Raw genomic sequence first — 20,337 nt, 5'->3', positions numbered from 1 at the left:
TGACAACTGAGAAGGCCAGGGATAAAAATGATTAATAGGCATTGTTACTCATACCCATACCTTCTGCTGCTGCCCCCTCAACCTTCTACCACCTCTCAGTCCAGGGAGGACCCCATGGAAACAGTGACACTGGAGGACTTGGAATCTGAGGGCCTGGAGACTAATAACAGCTGCTTGGAAGAGGAGCTCATCAATCTGCTTACAGAGCAACAGGGGGTGATTAGATTCTGACATCACCCCTGTTGTTGTTTTTAAGCACCATCAAGTCGATTGCAACCCATAGTGACCCTGTGTAGGGTTTCCAAGGAGCAGCTGGTGAGTTTGAACCACCAACCTTGCAGTTCAAACAACTCTGCAGCCTGACACATTTGCCCACAGCGCCACACCAGACTGTCACCCTAGTTTCTGAATTTTCCCTAGTAACCTTTTCCTGCTTAATGCCTTGGTCCCTTAAGGATGCTTATGTAGAAGGAAGCAGCAGTAGCAACTTCTCTGCCTCAACCTCCTTCTGAGTCTCCCTGGCCACTCCTGGGCCTTTCTAAGGCCTCCCCACAACCTGCATCAATTTCCCCTTTCACATGAAGAAGTGCAAAGGTGGCTCTGACATTGGGGATGGGACTGGTAAGAGGCCTTCTGGGGAGCTGACTGCTGCAGCTGTGAGAATGATAGACATGGATGGTGCTGCAGGTTCAGGGAGAAAACCCAGGTCTATGAGCAAAATGTTGTTGTTAAGTGCTGTCCAGTCTGTTCTGACCCATAGCGACCCTGTATAGGGTTTCCAAGGAGCAGCTGGTGAGCTTGAACCACCAATCTTGCAGTTCAAACAACTTTGCCGTCTGGCACATTAGCCCACAGTGCCACAAATTGTTGTTGTTGTCAGGTGCCATCGAGTCGGAACCGACTCATAGCGACCCCATGCACAGCAGAACAAAACAATGCTCGATCCTGGGCCAACCTCACCAACGCTGCCACCCCCGAGTCCATCAATGATGCCACCTGGCCGATCCATCTCTGGAGGTCTTCCTCTTTTTCTCTGACCCTCCACCCTACCCAGCATGACATCCTTCTCCAATGATTGTTTCCTCCGGACTACATGTCCAAAGTAGGAGAGACGAAGCTTAGCCATCCTGGCCTCCAAGGAGCACTCTGGCTGCACTTCTTCCAAAACAGATCTATTGGTTCTTTTGGCAGTCCATGGCACCCTCAGTATTCTCCTCCAACACCACAACTCAAAGGCATCAATTCTTCTACGATCCTCTTTATTCACTGTCCAGCTTTCGCATCCATATGAGGCTATTGAAAACACAATGGCCTGGGTCAGGCGCACCCTAGCCCTCAAGCTGACATCTCTGCTCTTCAATACTTTAAAAAGTTCCTGTGCAGCAGATTTGCCCAGTGCAATACGTCGTCTGATCTCTTGACTGCTACTTCCGCGAGTGTTGATAGTTGATCCAAGAAGAATGAAGTCCTTGACAACTTCAATCCTTTCTCCATTGATAAGAATGTTGTTTATTGGTCCAGTGGTGAGGATTTTTGTTTTCTTGACATTGAGATGTAATCCATATCGAAGGCTGTGCTCTTTAATCTTCATAAGTAAATGTTTCAAGTCCTCTTCACTTTCACAAATAGATAGTAGATTATTACTGTTGTCGCAAACACCAATTGTCAGATAATAAGATAGTCAATAAGTGAGGGATAACTTTATTTTTATTTGTCCTGTTTGTATGATTTCAGTCTTTTTAAATTTGTTGAGGTTTGTTTTGTGTCTTAATTTGTGAAATATTCTGGAAAATGATCCACGTTTGGAGTGTTCTATATTTGTCTGTTAAGTCCAATTGATTTATGACGTTACCTAAATTGTCCATATGCCTAATAGTCTTCTTGCTAGAAGTTCTGTCTCTAATTGAAAGTGTTTTTGATGAAGCTTCCTAACACTAAAGTTAAGTTGTCTATATCTATATTCCTGTTACTCATTATTCGATTCATGCATTTTGGTGCATTGCTCTTAGTCATATATATGTACATATATGTACATAATATATATGTATTTATGATTGTTAAGTCTTCTTGCTGAATTTACCCTTTTATTATTATGTAGGGTAAAATATTGGACTGTGAACCACAAGGTTGATGGGAAAAAGATGAGACTTTCTGCTCCCGCAAAAATTACTGCCTTGGAAACCCTCTATATGGTCTCTGTGAGTCAGAACTGAATATATGGCAGTTACCAACAAACACAATCTTACAGTTTTGGTAATAGATTTTGATTTAAAGTCTATTTGATCTCATCAGTGTGACTATTTACTGTTTACTGGTTGCATGGAATATTTTTATCCAACCTTTTATTTTCAGTCAATTTGTGTCCTTTTGCCAAAAGTGTGTATCTTACAGACAGAAAAAAGCAGGTCAACTTTCTTTTATCTTTTTTCTTTTTTTCAATCCATCCTAAACTCTGTCTTTTGCATGGGACATTTAGGCCATTTACATTTATGGTTATAGCCAAAAAACAAGTATTAATCTCATTCATTCTGCTACTTATTTTTAGAGTGTTTCTTATCTTTTTTTTTTAATTCTATTTTTTCTGTTTTTATTGTATTTGGCTGCTTTCCTATGACTTACATTTTTGTTTTCTTCCTTCTTTTGAATGTTGCAACTATGTTTAGCATCTGAACAACAACTGGCATAAAACTTTAACATAATAAGTCTATGAGCATTGCTGATATGCTAATACCACCCACATTTCTGTTGTGTCTACATTAACATCAGTGTTGTTGCTGTTAAGTGTTCTCATAGCAACTCTGATAGGTTTTCCAGTGAGCAACTGCTGGGTTTGAACTGCTGACCTGTGTTTCACAGCTGAGTGCTAATCATACAGCACCACACCACAGTCCATTTAACATCAATACACAAACTATTTTCAGTAAGTTTACTTTGTGCTTATTTTTTATGAAAGATGCATTAATTGCCAGATTCAGTTGAATTCATTTCCTGAAAATATATACTTCATCCTTGTGATTGTCTATGTTGTATTTTGGGGAGGTCTTTCACCCTCATATTTATTATTTATCAGTTCATCTGTTATTTATTTATGTTGGTTCATTTGTTCATTCATTCATTTGTACATTCATTCATTTATCCTGTGTATGGATGTGAGTATTTAATACTCTTGCCTTTCTATTTGGACTACTCTTTTGAGTAATTATTGCAGAACTGGTCAGAGGATGGCAAATTCCTAAAGCTTCTGTTTGTTTGGGAACGTCTTGATTTCTCCCTTAATTTTGAATGATAACTTTGCTGAGTAAAGAGTTCTTGGATGGAAATTATTTTTGTCCCATATTTTATATGTTGTTATTAGGTGCTGTTGAGTTGGTTCCAACTCATAGTGACCTTGTGCACAACAGAACACCTCCTGTCCTGTGCCATCCTCATAATTGCTACCCATGAGCCATTGCTGGCTGCCACTGTGCCAGTCCATCTTAGTATATTTTATATATGTTGCTCTGTTGTCCTCTGGCCTCTAGATAGTGTCTGCTTTCATAATTCTCTCCTTGTTATTGATTTTCAAGACATTTATTCATTTATGATATGAAGTCTCATGGCTTATATAACTTCCTGTATTTGGAGATGTTTCTTTGTTTACATCTGGGAAATTCCCTATTATCTCTCAGAAAATTGTTTCTATTCCTTTATCGTTATCAGGGTATTCTGGGATGCCAAAGATACTAGAGTTACAACTCTTAATTGAATTGTGTATTTCCTTTTTAAGTTTTATTTTCATTTCTATTGTTGCTGTTAAGTGCTGATGAGTCAATTCTGACCCATAGCGACCCTGTATAGGGTTTCCAAGGAGCATGTGGTGAGCTTGAATTGCCGACCTTGCAGTTCAAATGGCTTTGCAGTCTGGCTCATTAACCCACACCAGGAGTCTTGATAGACTCAGTTATTTTGTCTTCTAGTTCATTTATTCTGTCTTCTGTCTTCTTGATTCTATTGTTGGTGGTTCTCTTGCCTTCTATAATTCTGTTGGTTTTGTTTTTAGTTTCCTTGTTGAATCTTTCACTTTTTTCCTCCATTTGATCCTGAATTCTACTAGTTTGTTTTCTTCATGTCTTTTGCTTTCTTTAAACAATATTTAGCTCTGCAGTCCAATAATTAGCAGTTAATTACATTTGTCTGGACATCATAGGAGAAATTTTATCTTTCTATAGTTTGCTTTTTTGTTGTTGTTGTTAAGTACTGTCCAATTGGTTCTGAGTCACAGAGATCCTGCAGAGAGTTTCTGGGGAGTGGATGCTAAGTCTGAACCACCAGTTTTGTAATTAGCAGTTCAGTGCTTATCCTACAGTACCACATCAGGACTCCATAGGTCCTTCATTTACTATGTTTTGTTTAACTTTGCCATGTGGTTCTGTAGGATAAGTATTGCACTTCTAACTGCAAGTTCAGCGGTCCAAACCCACCAGCCGTTTCTTAGAAACCCAATAAAGTACCATTATGAGTCAGAACTACCTCAACAGCACTTAACAACAGCTACTACAGTAACTACAAAATACTCTTTTACTTTAAATTTTGTATTTGATTTTTTGAGGGATGTTTTTCTGATTAGGCACTCTAGAGGCATAGTGATCAAGTGCCCTGCTTCCAACTGAAAGGATGGGATTCACATTTATTGGCTGTCCTGTGCAAGAAAGATGTGTTAGCTTACCTACACAAAGAATCACAACCTTGGGAGCGCAATGAAACAGTACAGTCCTCTCCACATCTCCACGGGGTTGCTATGAGTCAGAATCAAGCCAGCAGCTGTGGGATTTGTGTCTTTTCCTGAGACACCCACTACAGGATACTCTTACCCTTAGGATTTATTTTTTTCCAGTTGAGATTTAAGAGTTCTGGATGTTTTATCTCTGGAATTTTATCTGCATTCATGGGAGGAAGGTTTGACTGGTCTCAGAAGCTGATATGAGTGGTGAAGCTTGAATTTCCTATGGCAAAGGTAGTGGGTGGGGTTCTATATCACTCACTCGTACCCTTGCAAGACTCTTCCTTGGTTTCCACTGTCATTAGGAAACGAGTCATTCCCTTCGATGTTGCCCTTCAATCTGCAATAATCCCCTCACCCTGAGGCCCTTGCAGTTCCTCCTATTGCTAATGTCTGTCCATCTTGGGTGTCAGCAAATTTCAACAGCACTCTTGTAGCCCCATGGTGTCCTAAGTGCAACCTAAAGACTTCCAAATTCAATGTGTGCCCTCTTTCTGTATTCCCTGCTTGGGGTATTGCCCAGCCCTGTCCAAAGTGATTGTAATGCTATTAGTGGGTATGTTCCCCCAGCTGCTGTACCATCTCTGCTCCTCCTGTCCCCCATTGATGAACTCACCCCAGTTCTCCAACACTTCAGTTGCCATCCAGGATTCTTAGATCTCAGTCTCATCTTGTTTTCATTAGTTTTCAGTGGATTAGTTGTTGGAGAAGTATATGTGACTGCTGACTCACTTCACCATCTTGCTCTGGCCGGTTAAATCTACTGTGTTTCCTAGTATTTATTATGATCTGTTGAGCTATAAATACCTGTTGAGCTTCTATAGTGGACTTGTCATAGAATGCATATACTTTTTAAAGCAATCCCTGGGGGGGTAATTGCATTCTTTATGGACATGATCTTTTTTATATTCTCTGCCATAAAACAAATTAGTTTGCTAATAAAGTAAAGTCAATGAAAGGCACTAGACAGCATTTTGCTGACAGGAACCTAAAAAGTCAACATTTCCAACCCTCACTTCTGTTTTTATACGCAAATAATTTAATCATCAACTTTAAACTCTTCAGGGTCATAGCATAGTTATCTGAGCGAAATTAGTTCATGCAGATTAATTGTTGTTTTTGCTAAGTGCTATTGAGTCAGTTTAACTCATAGAGATCCTATATAGGGTTTTAAGGAGCAGCTGGTAAGTTTGAACCATCAACCTTGCAATTCAAACTGACCTTTTGGTCGAGTGCTAATCCTACAGCACCACACCAGATTAATTATTTAATTAGATTAATTAGTATCCAGTTAATTGTGTGCTACAGGTAGCGCTCTTTGGAAACAGATTGTGAGTCAGAGAGTTGCCTGCAGAGGGTTTTCTGGCCTGAGTTCTTTGAAGATAACTCATGGAGAAATGATGAAGGCAGGACTGGGCAGATGGAGAACCTGACCTACAAGGCAAGTGCTACTGTGGTCGCAGCTACTCCTCTATGAAAACTGATGGATCTTCAAAGTTCTCCCAAGAAGTCTGAGCCTTTGTATCCACATATCAGACAATCATCAGTCATTGTCTGGCACTGTAGGATAAGCACTGGACTCCAAGGTTGAACTGAACTGCAAAGTTGGTGGTTTGAATCCACCACTGCTCCTCGGGAACCCCATACAGGGTCACTGTAAGTAAGAACCAAGTCAACGGCACTGACCAACAACAACAACCACGTTAGAAGGAGCCCTGGTGGTGTAGCAGATTATGAGCTGGGCTGCTAACCCCAAGGTCAGTAGTTCGAATCTACCAGTTCCTCTGCAAAAGAAAGATGAGACTTTGTGCTCCTATAAAGATTTATAGCCTCAGAAACCCTCTTCAGGATCCCTATGACTCAGAACTGACTCAGTAGCAAACCACCACCACCATGACCACCACCACTTTAGAAGATGGACAAACATGAGGTAGGCAGCTGTCAACCCCCACCATCTAATATTCTTAACATCTGAACAATCCACTCTTCATTCTGTACAATTTCACTTGCTTTTATAGTGTTGGTCTCATCTTGGAAGAGCGTCTCCAGCATTATTGTTGGTCCTGTTTTCTGGAAAAATGAACACAACAGAGAGTATGTTATCTTGAGATTGTAATGAGAGTCAGTTCCCACTCCTTCACTACCTGGTCAAGACTCTTTTTGATCTCAGATAGCACTTTTTCAGCTCTATGCAGCTAGTCTGACAGGGCTATCCACATCCCTGATGGGCTTGAATCTGATTTCCATAATTACTGTGCATAGCTCCACTTGGGGCATCGGGGCATCAAGGAAGCCCAAGAGATCATGTGTGTGACAAACATCCTCTGCTCTGCATAATAGGAGCACCCATACTTCCTCTTGATAAGCAAGATGAATTATCCCTGACTGAATGGCAACTATTTTCATTACCTGGAGTACTGGTGTGGTCTGCAGGTTAATGCACTAGACAGCAAGGTAGGTTTGAACTGCAAGGTTGGCAGCTCAAACTCAACGGCCACTCCTCAGAAACCCTATACAGAGTCACTGTGAGTCCAAACCAACTCGATGGCACTTAACATTTTCATTACCTGCTGCTGGTCTCTTTGCATGAAAAGTCTAAAGTAACTCTGCTTTAAAGTAACTATAGTAACTAAAGTAACTATAGCTTAAAGGTCAGTGATACTGTTATTAATGTCCTATGGCATTCTGCTTCAAGGAACTTGGATGTCTAGACCCACAGAGTCAAAAATGAAGAGACAGCAAACACAGCTTAATAAAATCACTAGGAGTAAAAGCAAGCAGAGTTATTCCCACTTTTACCCCTTTGTTCTTGAACACATGGTATCTTCCTCTTACGAACCCAACACTATGTAATGCATATTGGTTTAGGGTGTGTATTGCATATGATAGGACACATCCCCATAGTTGTAGTGTATCACCTTCAAACTGTGGTGCCTGAGTTCTTCTATAAGAGACTATGTCATTATTATATTTGATGATTATCAAGTGAAGTGGAACATTATCTTTAAATAAGCAAACTTGTCCATTTCTGCAGACTTAGCTGACTCCAGTCTATCTAGGAATCCAAGGCTCTCAGCCACATCTATCCAGATCTTCCAAACCCTCAGTGTCTCACTGAGTCACCACTTTTTCTCTCATCTGGCAAATGAAATCTTCCAGGGTTCAGAATTTACTCTGAAATGATGTGCTACTTTAAAAATGAAATGCTGAGTCTGAATCTCTGCATTACTGATGGAGTCCTCATTTTTAGGTGCTGGTGTTAGTGTGCCATGGAGTCGGTTCCGACTCATAGCGACCCTGTACAGGGTTTCCGAGGCTGTAAATCTTTGCGCGAGCGGAAAGCCTCATCTTTCTCCCGCGGAACAGCTGGTAGTTTCGAACTGTTGACCATGAGGTTAGCAGCCGGATTCGTAACCACTACGCTACCAGAGCTCTAGCCGGGCCCCAGATCACGTTTTCTTCAACCATTCTCAGCACCCAGAAACCGATTCTGAGAGAGAGAGTCAAAAGACCTAGTGAATGCGATGCTATGCTACCCGTATCCTCCCTTCAGGACTCTCAGTGGCTGAGTGCATTGTCTGGAGATGGCTCTAAGATTCCCAGGATTTTTCTTCTGTTGAAAAGAAACCATTTCACAAAAATTATATTCTCTCATCAGTAGCAAGCTCAAGTAATGGCTGTTCCTTATAGAGGCACAAAACTCCAGTCCTGGTAGTAGTTACTGGTAGAGAAGACAAGGGTAGAGAGTGCAAGGCAAGTTCCTAGGGTGTAGACAAGGTTCTTTGTTCTTTTCTTTTGTTTTCAAAGATGGTGGTTAAATAGGAAAATCATCATTTTGATAATCCATTAAGGCACACATATAAGACTTTTGCACTTTTATACGAATATGTATTTTTTAATCCCAAATCTATTTACAATAGTAATATAGTACACAATATTCTATTGGTCAAATTTCAATTTTCCTGACTCGAGAAAGCCCATTTTTACTAAAGAATCACACTGAAATTTATTTTCAAGTTCACCTCCTGCAGAGAAGCTTAGGGTAACTTTGTACAGAAGAGCATTCAGCAATATTTGCCAGCAATGACAAACCAAGCTGAGGATGAACTGCCAAAGCATCTTAGAGGTTACATGGATTACTTTTTGAGTTGCCATAACCCCAGTTTCACTTCAACATGTAAGTTTTATATAGCATGTGTTACCACTTAACAAGTTGTCGGAGTCTATAGACGAGTGTCCAAAAATGAACATCTGGTACTTTTTCAGGATTTCAGCATTTGTCTACACTTTGTATACTTAAGTTAGCTTCAGGGAAATCATGATATCTGAAATTTATTTGTAAATCCTCTCAAAATATCAAACATTATGTTTTAAACTCCCCTTGTCATTCACTAACAATGGCTAAGGAATGGGTTCCCTCTCTGTCATTGGGTGTTTCTTCCCTATATTGTTAAAACAAAAGGAAATAAAAAAAACCATCGCTGTCAACTCATTTATGACTGATATAGTGACCCCCTAGGACAGAGTAAAAAAGTGATCATAGAGTTTCCAAGGCTGTAATCTTTATGGTTAGTAGAGAGCTTAACCACTGCTCCAATAGGTTGCTAAGCCATCTTGTTATCTTTCTAGAAATCTGTACTAATTTTCTATTACTCCAGAATGTGTGTGTGTGTATTGCTGGATAGTCAGAATTTCTCTTATAAAGGTGATGCAAGCATCCTTGAGTAACTATTTGGTGATTGGTTATTCTCTTATGTGGAGGATCCACACCTTTTGTAAACACAAACATTTTCTATTTCTATTAGGTCTTTGTCTGATTTGTGGCAGACAAGAAGTTTATTCTGTACGTGTTTATTTAGCTTCACATATTTCATCCATTCTACAGGACAAGGGCAGTTAAAACAGGTAGTTTGTAACAAAATTATGCTCTGTCTGCAAAAATCTGTCATCAATAAATTATTTCAGTTGTGTAATTCTTCAGTGTGCAGAAATAAAGTGTATACAACTTTCATAAATCTTGAATGATACCTTTGAAAATGCTCTTCAAATTTTTCATAGATAATAATATGGCATCCAAAATTACTTATTTTTGAAAGAGGAAGAGAGGATTCTGGAAACAGCTATGTTTTCTTTTGCTTACCATATTGTGCAAATATATTTTAAGAAATTGCTCATTTGTTTTTAAAACTTTGTGATTTCCTTTGGCTTTCATATTTCCATTTGAAAAATACAATGCATATAGTCTTGAGGTAAAAGAAGAAGAAGAAGAAAACCACCTTTAATGAGGTCATATGATTGAGATGTTCTTATTTAGACATGCAGATCAACATAAGGAAATACACTCACCAGGGTGACATTCCCAGTTGTGGAGCCAGGGATATTTTGGAAACAATGCAGGATGCTCAAAAAGAGCATCCAGAGTTGGCTTATTCATAGGGAGTATCCCCCAGTTTTGGATTTAGTTTCTGCTAGTCATTAAAATCACTGCCTCCCTTGTTAAAGATGGCTTTTCTCACATAAGTATATTTCCCAGACTTGGTAGTATAGAATTGAGCTTATTAAACAGCAAAATCCTCAGCATAGAGAGAAAATAAAAAGAGGTTAAAAAGGTGAAAAAAAAAAAAAAGCGCTATTGTATTTAATATATATATTAGCTCAGAACAGTGCTCCATTTTGCATACCTAAATTAAATACCTGACCTGGTCCCAGATTTTGATACATGGAATCTACTTCTTTGTAGAACACATCAGGTAAACTCTGATACATTGTAATTTGTCCTGGGGATTTTTTCCTGATATTTTCTCTATGTTGCTTCTACCACTCTTACTTTTTCTTTTTTGTCTCAACCAAGACTTCATAGAAATAATAGTGTGTGTTAGTCTCTTTGAGAATGAATACATGAGGGGGCTTCAAAAAGTCCATGGAAAAACTTGTACAAAGCTGATTTATGGAAGCTTCAATGGCAAAGCCAGGGATTGAACCGAAAACCAATCACCACTCCGTCATTGCCCTTGCTGCAGACTATACAACCAGGGCACCAGTGGCATTCATGTTGTTTTTGTTGTTAAGTGCCATCCAGTTGGTTCCAACTCAAAACCACCCTGTATGGGATTTCCTCAGAGCGGTTGGTGAGTTTGAACCACAGAATTTATGATTTAAACTGAGCTTGTGGTCCAGTGCTTATCCTACAGCATCACACCAGGACTCCCTAGTCTGGTGGAATTCATCTTGCAGACATGCGTATATGTGTGTGGGCAAGAGCATAACTGAGTGGCTGTACGCTGAGCAAGAGTTTGGGCAACAGTGGCATGAAAGTTTGTGACCTTTCCAAGTTTATCTCTTGGAGAAAACATGACTTCTAAAGAAAACATGCTCATATTTGACATTCCCTAGCTCTTTTCTTTTTTTTTTTTTTTTTTGTTGAGAGCTAAGTTTCTCAAGGTGATTTGGATATTAAAGTCATTGCAAATTACTTCTCTATATGGTTTAGCTTGAGTTGAGTCACCTCTGAAGATATGTTGAAATCCTAATCCTTGTACCTATGAATAGTCCCTGTTTGGAAACAGGCTTTTCCTTTGTTATATTAAGGAGAACATGCTGGGGTACAGTGGGTCCTAAATCGACTTTCTTCTGAGTTCTCTCTTATCAAAAGGGACAACAGAGAGGGACACACACAGGGGAAGAAGCCCTGTGGGAACCCCATCTATAAGCTAGAGAACACTAGGAAACAGTCAGACTTCCAGAAATATGAAACAACAAAGATAAATCCATAATGAGTCCCACTCCCATTGTTGGAATATATGCTTTCATAGACCATCGTTTACTTTGGTAATAAGAACACTGATATTAATATAAATACTTTATACATCATTTCTAATTGAGCCAGCCACTTCTTGCTTCAGTTGGAGAACAATAGTCAGAAGTTTGTCTCCTTGCATCTCATATAACAAAGTATAAACAATTGCCTGCTTCTGCCAAAAATATCAACAACAAGAGATTCAAAGGACTTAGAATTGAGGCATTAACCTCTCTTGACCTTTAAGTCTACAATTTAGTTGCCATGTTTTGTGTGTGTATATTGGAGACACCAGGTTATCAAGACTAGGCCAGGAGGAGAGTTTGTTAAATGAGCTCATGTATAAATAACTGCTCCCTAGTACTGTGAACATTCATAAGGTTTATTATGTTTCAGTTATTGTTTAACTGCAAGTCCCTACTTGGGCAATGGAATCCTGCTGATTTACTACTTATCAGGAATAAATTACAGTTTAGAAGTCGGGTTCTTCATGGTTTTCTTTGTGTCAGCATAAATAAACTTAGCTAATGGGCTATTTCCCATTGCCTGTTAAACTGGCTGCGTGTAAAAGGCTCCCAAGTTTGTGAGAGTATCAGTAAGATGAGAGAACTGAGTCGTTCTACCTGAAACTGTTTATAATGTCAAGGGCTTTGGGAAAAGATGTCAGATGCTACAAGTTATCAGCATTTCCTCACGCTTACTTTGAGTTTATATCTTATTTTCCACCAGCTAAATAGTGGTATTACTGCAGAACCCATTACTACTGGAGGCTGAGGAATCATTCTTGATTAATTAAATAGGTCTCTTCCATCTTAAGAGTCTTGCCCGGGGGCATCACTGCCTCTTCCTATTGTTCTCTTAATGGAATCTAGAATGATGACTTCACACACTTTGAGGAAAAGTTTTCAATTTTGCAATTGCTGAAAGGGAAAGTGGAATGTCATTCCTAGGTCTTCATCTAGAGTGATTTCTTGGGGCCATATGCCCACATTTCATTTGCAGAAACAGCTTTTTGGTATTAGTTAACATTCAAGGAATAGATTCGAGTTTTACAACTGCAAAAGGGTCATTATTTTTATCAGTGTTCTGGAGGTTATTTTGAGTTTGACGGCAGAGGGCTCAATTCAATAAAATCTCAGCAGAGTTTCCCAGCAGGATGCTCAAGCCATGAATATTCAACAGGGGAGCTCACATGGGCTTCTATGATACTGAACCGGGGCTGAATTTCCATTTAATCATTCTCAAGAAATCAAAAGACACTTTGGGATTAAATGGCAAACCTTTTAACTAGGAACTCCTCAGCCGGAATGGCCAATTAGCATTTAGACTGCAGAACTGTGTTATGTAGGAGGGAATGAGTAACTGAAGAAAAGAAAATAACTTCCTTATTAGTCAAAAAGGTAAACCAGAAAAAACATGGAGCTATCATGAAATAAAGATTCTCTTCAAGGGCAGGAAACGTACCACAGGATTTTTGTTCCAAATAAGAATAAAAAGAACCTGGATTATTTACTTATTCTCATGCTTTTAGCTTTACTTGGCAAAATAAATTCAAGTGAATGATACTTGAAGCCTCTCTGATTATACATCTTGTTACATCACATTTACTGACTCACTAGCTTAGTTTCATGTCTTCAAATTCATTTTTAAAAACTGAAAATTCATATTTGTTTTTAGAAGCCAAAAGAATCAATTATAAGTCAGAAAGGCCTATAATTAATTTTTATTTTTTTATTTTGAATTGAGTGATGGTTTACAGAACAGATCATTAGTACCACACTAAACAAATTACACATTCCCTGTCATTACAATGATTGCAAGCCACTCAGCGTACCATCAGCTAACATTTACCTCTATTGACTTTGTTTTTTTTCTCTTCCACCACCTTCCACCTGTCGTACAACCATCATTTTCTTTAATAAGAAAATATTTTAACTTTTTATAACAGTGGTATCATGCAATATTTGTCCTTTTGTGATTGACTAAATTCACTCAACATAATGTTCTCCAGGTTCATCCATGTTGTGAGGTATTTTTACAGATTCTTTGCTATTCTGCAACGTTATATAATATTCCATTGTGTGTATGTATGAAAGTTTCTTTAACCATTCTTCTGTTGGTGAACATTTGGGCTGTCTCCATCCTTTTGTTGTTGTGAATAGTGTTGCAATGAACAAACATAGGTGTGCATATGTTTACTTCTATCACAGCTCCTATTCTTGAGGATAGATACCAAATAGAGGGATTGCTGGCTCGTATGATATTTCTATTTCCAACTTTTTGAGAAAGCACCATACAGTTTGTCATCTTTAAAGAATGATGTTGAAATCTGGATTTGGGATGGTGTTTTCAGTTGGTCACAGTGGTTGCGTCATTTTACAGTCCCACCGGTGGTGTAGGAGTTTCCTAGTACCTCCACACTCACGCGGGCATTTGTTGCTTTCTGTTTTATGAAACTTTAATGTGCTAGACTGCAAAGTTGGTTCGAACTGCAAGGTTGGGGGTTAGGGTTAGGGTTAGTGCGTGGCACTGTAGGATATGCACTGGACTGCTCTACACAAAGTTGGAGCTTTAACCCCAGCATCGCCTCATCAGAAACCCTATACAGTGTTGCTATGGGCTGGAACTAACTTGACAGCACTAGGCAACAACTATTAATGCCGGAGTATGATGATCCAAGATAAGCACTGGTCTGCAAACCACAAGGTCAGCAATTTAAACCCACCAACTGCTCCTCAGAATGCCTACACAAGGTTAATATAAATCAGTTGGAACTGACTGGACAGCACTTAATAACAGCAAGACTCTATCTCATTGTTGTTTTGATTTGCATCTCTCAAATGGCTAATGATTATGAGCATTTCTTCCTATGTTTGTTGGCTGCCTGCATGTTTTCTTTAATGAAGCATGAGTTCATGTCCTCTGCCCATTTTTTAATGGGATTCCTCTTGAGGGGTTCAAGCGTTCTTTAAATTTTTTTTGTGTGTGTGTGTGAATTGAGTGAAAGTTTACAGGGCAGATCATCAGTTTTGTATTTTAAAAAATTATAAACTTTGTTTCATTACAATCATTATAATCCCCTCCATGTACCATCAGTTAACAGTATTTCTCTCTATTCATTTTAGCTCTTTTCCGTTCTTTAAATTTTAGACAGTAATTCTTTGTATGATTTGCCAATGCCAATCCTTTGTTCCCAATCTATGGGTTCTCTGCTGGTGAAATTCTCTGATGCACCTGAGTGTCTAATTTTTATGAAGTCTCAGCCATCTATTTTGTTTTCTGTTCTGTTTTTTAGTGTTTTCATTTGTGTTTAATAGAGTATGTCATATATCAGGATATCTTTTTTCTTTTTAAAGAAATGGCTTAAAAGGCCAAATTCTTTCAAATAATACAAAAGTACATCAAGTGCTAGTGAATGTTTGCTGTTGTTGCGATGTGCCGTGGAGTCGATTCCGACCCATAGCGACCCTGTACAGCAGGGTTTCCGAGGCTGTAAATCTTTACGGGAGCAGAAAGCTTCATCTTTCTCCCACGGGACAGCTGGTAGTTTCAAACTGCTGACCGTGAGGTTTCGCAGCCTGATTCATAACCACTACGCTACAGAGTAATAATAACAGTACTCAGCAGTAACAGCGGACAGTATAGTTTTTGGCAACAAAAGCGACTACTGTTGGCCATGAAGTTAATTAAGTTTTTGCCTCACTTTCGGACGGTCTCCTAGTGGTCATCATTCCCAAGTGTTACTATTGTTTTCTAATGAAAAGCTAATAAGGCAGAAGAGTTCATTCTGTTTGGATTTTTCCCCACCTGGTTTCAAAAGTATACTAAAACAAATTGCTTCTCTCATTTCTTAAAAAAATATCTACTGTTGCCCAAGTTGGCCTTTGGATACACAAGCTCTGAGGTTTCAGGGGACAAACTGAGGGTTCTAGAAGCCCAGGCTTCTGCCAAGGTCAAGACTGTATCCTTGGGAGGTGAATGGCCGGAGGAGCTGTTGAGCTGCCCCAGAATTTCTCTGCTGATTCTCCAGGTGAGGGTGGGCCAACCACCTTCATCAAACTGACACAAGATCTCCAATCTGGCCACTGCGGGATCCTTCAGACACTAAGTGAAAACACTTAAGAGGACAAGCTTCCAGGAGCGTTTGACCATCAGGCTCCCCGTCAGTCATAATCCCACAGTCCAGAATTGGCTTGTGAGAAAGCTCTGTTTCTGTTCGGCTGGTCATTACTGGGAGAGCCAGTTTATGACCCCCACCAGGGTTTTATTGTGCCAGTGAGAGTAAACCAGTAGCTCTCGAGGCTGGAACATACCACGTAAGAGACAGTGATTGTCTCCAATATGACAAGTGATATGAAGCCCAAGCCACAGAGGACACAAAGCAGTGAAAGACCTCCCAGTAATATAACTCCCATTAATGTGGCTAGGAAGGAAAGCACTATGAGGAGCAGGAAGAACTCAACAGGGACAGCTGACATGGTAATGAACATGAGCAAGGAGAAGGTCTGGTCAGGAAAGGATGACTGTCCAAAGTACTGAGCCACAGGAGACTTCATCAAGGCAACCACCTTCCAGTTACTCTGGGTGGATTCTATCAGCAAAGACAACTTGTCCTGCAGCTTTGTATGTCCTTTGAGATGCTTGGGGACTCTTTTGCCATCCTGAAACCCACTTTTGTTTCCTTGGAGACTGATTCCTCTACCAGTGAGTGCACCAGGGCAGGACAGTCAAAAATTACATGTTGTTCTGTCTTGTGTTGTCAGTAGTCCCTGACGCACTGTCCTCAGTCCAATGCAGCCCTATATTATATTTGGATTGTTGCTCCATGTTGAGTTCATGTTTGCCTATTGAGTGAGATATAGGCCTTTTTTTTATTTTTCAGCAAATGGTTTCCTAATTTTGACACTATCATTCTTGAAGAGACAATCTCTTCCCTATATAATGCATTTTGTTCCTTTATCAGAGATCAACTGAGCAGTAGTTGGATGGATTTGCTTCTGGGTTCTAATTCTATTCCAATGATCTTTGTGTCTTTTGCTGTACCACACCAGGTTGTTTTGACTACTGTGGTTGTATAGTAGGTTTTGAGATTAGGAAGTAAGAGACCTCTTACTTTGTTCTATTTTAATAATGTTTTGTTTTTCTACAGCCTTTTTTCTTTCCATACTAAATTAATGATGAGTTTTTCCATAATTTTAAAGAATGATGTTGAAATTTGGATTGGAATAACACTGTACCTATGGATTGCTTTGAGTAATGTTGACATTTTCACAATGTTAAGTCTTCCTATCCTTCCTTCCTGCCTTTCTTTCTTTCTTTCTTATAGTAGTCTTTTGCAATTTTCTTTGTTGTATAGGTCTTTAGCTTCTCTGATTAGATTTATTCCCAAGTGTTTCATATTTTTGATGGCTGTTGTATATAGATTGTTTTCCTGGTTTCCTTTTCAGAGCTCTCTTTATTATTATAAAGGAATCCAATTGATTTGGCATATCACCACTTTGCCAAATCTATCCATGAGATCTAATTATTTTCATGCAGTCTTTGGGATTTTCTCAGTATAAGGTCATTTATCATCTGCATATAAAGTTTTACTTCTTTGCCAATTTGCATGCCTTTATATTTCATTTCCCTTTCTTGCCTTTTAACATTCTTGTCTGGTTCTGTTTGCAAGGGGAATGATTTCAGATTCTCACAACTGAAAGTGATGTTGGTTGTTGGTTTTGTATGAGGGTGATTCAACAATGATCTGCATTCAGGTTATAGCAAAACACCTGTCAATGTCCATGGCTGACAACAACAATGAATGTAAAAATAATTCTGTCAAATGGACAAGTTACAGTGGATTAAGTGGCAAATCATTTGCAAATCATCCATAGCTGTGTGTATGATATAATCCAAAACAGACTTGGGTTTTCAAAAGTGTGTGTGTGATGGGTACTGAAACAACAACTCGTGGACGAGCATAAACAGAAGCATCTGGACATCTGCAAGCAAGGAAGGTAAAAGTTTCTTTAAAAAAATAAATCATTACTGGTGACAAAACATGGATTCATCATTGTGAGCCTGAGAGTAAATGGCAGAGTATGAAATGGAAACATCCTCAATCGCTGAATAAGAAAAAGTTCAAAAAATATCACCTGGAAAATTGATGTTTACAGTTTTCTGGGATTCTAAAGGGTCAGTATTGGAATACTATCAGGAAAAAAAATTCAATGATCAACAGTACTCATTATAGTGAGATAATCACTAAAGATCATCATTGTGATCTTGCATGACAATGCATGTTCACACACCTGTGCCCACATTGTGGATACTCTGAAAAACATTGCTTTGAGGTGTTAAAACATCTTCCCTATATTTCTGATCTTGCTCCATTGGACTTTCACCTGTTTGGTTCCCTGAAAACAGGCTTTTGAGGATAAAGATTCACCTCTGAAGAATAAGTAAAGTTAGCAGTGCATTTGTGGTTCACAACTCAGCCTAAAACATTTTTTTTTTTTTAATAGAATACAAAAGCTTGTTGACAGGTGGACCAAATATGTTGAAAAGCTAAGGGATTATGTCAAAATATGATACATTTGTCTTTTTGTTGATTAAGATAAATTTTACAGCCAGAATGTGGATAAATTTTGACCACCCCAGTATTGTTGAGGAATTTCCCTTCTGTTCTTACTTTGTTGAGTGTTTTTATCAGGAATGGGTGCTGGATTTCGTCAAATGTTTTCATTGATCTGTGGGTGGTGGTGTTCTATATGTTAATCTCAGGTTGTTTTCTGTTATTGATGGTTCTCATTCCAAATAGCATCCTTTAGACTTTTTTGTAAGGTTGATCTTGTTATTACAAATTCTTTTAATTTGTCAACATCCAGAAATGTCCTAATTGCACCATCATATTTGTGGGACAGCTTTATTGGGGATATGATTCCTCTTTGGCAGTTTTTTCTTTCAGTTTTATATATGCCATTCCATTGCATTCTAGCCTAGTCTTACTGGATCTCCTTTGTAGGTAACTTTTCATTTTCCCCATACAGGGTCATTAGGAGACTGGACTGACTGAGTGGCATATAACACTTTCTGAACAAAGTCATGTAAAAACATATTTTGGCTTAAATATTTTATAGAATTCACCACAAAAGGCATCTAGATTTGGAGTTTTCATCACTAGAGATGCTTAATTAGTAATGCAGTTTTTTTAAGATATATTGAACAACTTATATTTTTATTTCTTATGCCAGTTTTGGTAATTTCTGTCTTTACCAGGTTAGTCCATTTCCACTAACTTTCAAGATTTATCAGAAAATTTTGTTTGTCCATAATACTAACATCTTTTTTAATTTTTTTCAATACTAACTTTTTAATATTTTAATTTTTTTTCTCTAGAGTTTGTTCATATTCTATTATCCTATTTTGTTTATCAATTTAAGGTGTTTCTTCTTGTTCAAAATAAGCATTTAGAACTATACATTTCTGTATATCAGCACTTTGGCTGAATAAAACAAATCTTATAGTTTTACTTTCATTCAAATTTTTCTATAATCTCTTCGCTGGTCCATTTCTTATATATGTGATTGAAAATTATAGTATATTTGGTGGACTCCAAAAAAATCTATCCAGTGAAGTCTGAAATGACCTATAATTTCAAACCTTGTAAATTAATGATTCATTCTCTTTGGCCCATAATATGGTTTATCTTGTGATATTTTCCATGAAAACTTAAAAAGAAAATATGCGTTCTATTGCATTTCACTGGAATGGCTTATAAATTGGGTCAAGTTGATTGAGAGTGTTGTTCAAATCTTCCATATACTTAACAATTGTTTTTATACGGGGTGTCCTTTTCCAATGATAATTGAGTCTGAAGAGTTAATTTTTCCAAGTGTATTTAGAAATATTTCTGTAACTATATTCTATTTACTATTTCTCCTATAATTCACTCAGCTTTTCATCCTATATTTAAACTCTTTTTATAAGGCATATACATCTTTTGTCTTCTTAAAGAAATTACCTGTTAATCATTATGAAATGTTTTAAATCATGCATTGGCTAACTACTCTAGCTTTCTTATGATTGTTGTTCCTAAGTACCTTGCAGTTGGTTCCAACTCATAACAACAATGTACAGGTTTTTTGATTAGGTGATGCTGGGTTTGAACCTCCAACTTTGTGTATAGCAGTTCAGTGCTTATCCTACAGTGTCACACCATTTGCATAACCTAGCTTTATCCATCATTATGCTTTTAACCTACTTACAACATTGTATGTAAATGAGTCTGCTGTTAAACGCATATAATTGAATCTGCTTCTATTTGTATTTTATAGGTTGACAATCTCTATCATAAATTGAAATGTTTCATTCATTTGTACTTTAAACAATTATTGATGTAGTGGTGGTGGTTATGTGCCATTTAGTCGGTTCCGACTCACAGCGACCCTGCACAGGGTTTCCAAGGCTATAAATCTTTATGGAAGCTTTAGAAAGCCTTAGCTTTCTTCCGCAGAACATGTGGTAGTTTTGAACTGCTGACTTTGTGGTTCGCAGCCCGATTCGTAATACGTTACCAAAGCTCCTACTACTAATTTTCCTTCTATTATTTTATCTGTTCTTTCATTTCTTTTCCTTCCTTTCCATGTGTATCTTTTATATTTGAGGGGTTTGTTTATGTTCTTGTTAATTCCATTTAATCTTGACCATTGTCTATTTTATTACATCCCTTTGTTTGCAAATTGAATGTTGATGTGGGATTTGATATACTAAATGAGCTAATCACTTTTTACCTCTAAGA

The 20,337-nt window shown here is 38.2% G+C and overlaps 1 pseudogene; it reads right to left on the bottom strand.

Moving 5' to 3' along the window:
- Window positions 1–15,783, bottom strand: part of LOC102811946 — a 46,217-nt pseudogene extending 30,434 nt beyond the window's left edge.
- Window positions 15,784–20,337: the final 4,554 nt, after the last annotated feature.

This window comes from Chrysochloris asiatica, unplaced genomic scaffold (assembly GCF_000296735.1).
Source record: "Chrysochloris asiatica unplaced genomic scaffold, ChrAsi1.0 scaffold00164, whole genome shotgun sequence".
Taxonomy (NCBI): domain Eukaryota; kingdom Metazoa; phylum Chordata; class Mammalia; order Afrosoricida; family Chrysochloridae; genus Chrysochloris; species Chrysochloris asiatica.
Note: the sequence above shows the minus strand (reverse complement) of the source record. Positions and strands in the feature narration are given on the sequence as shown.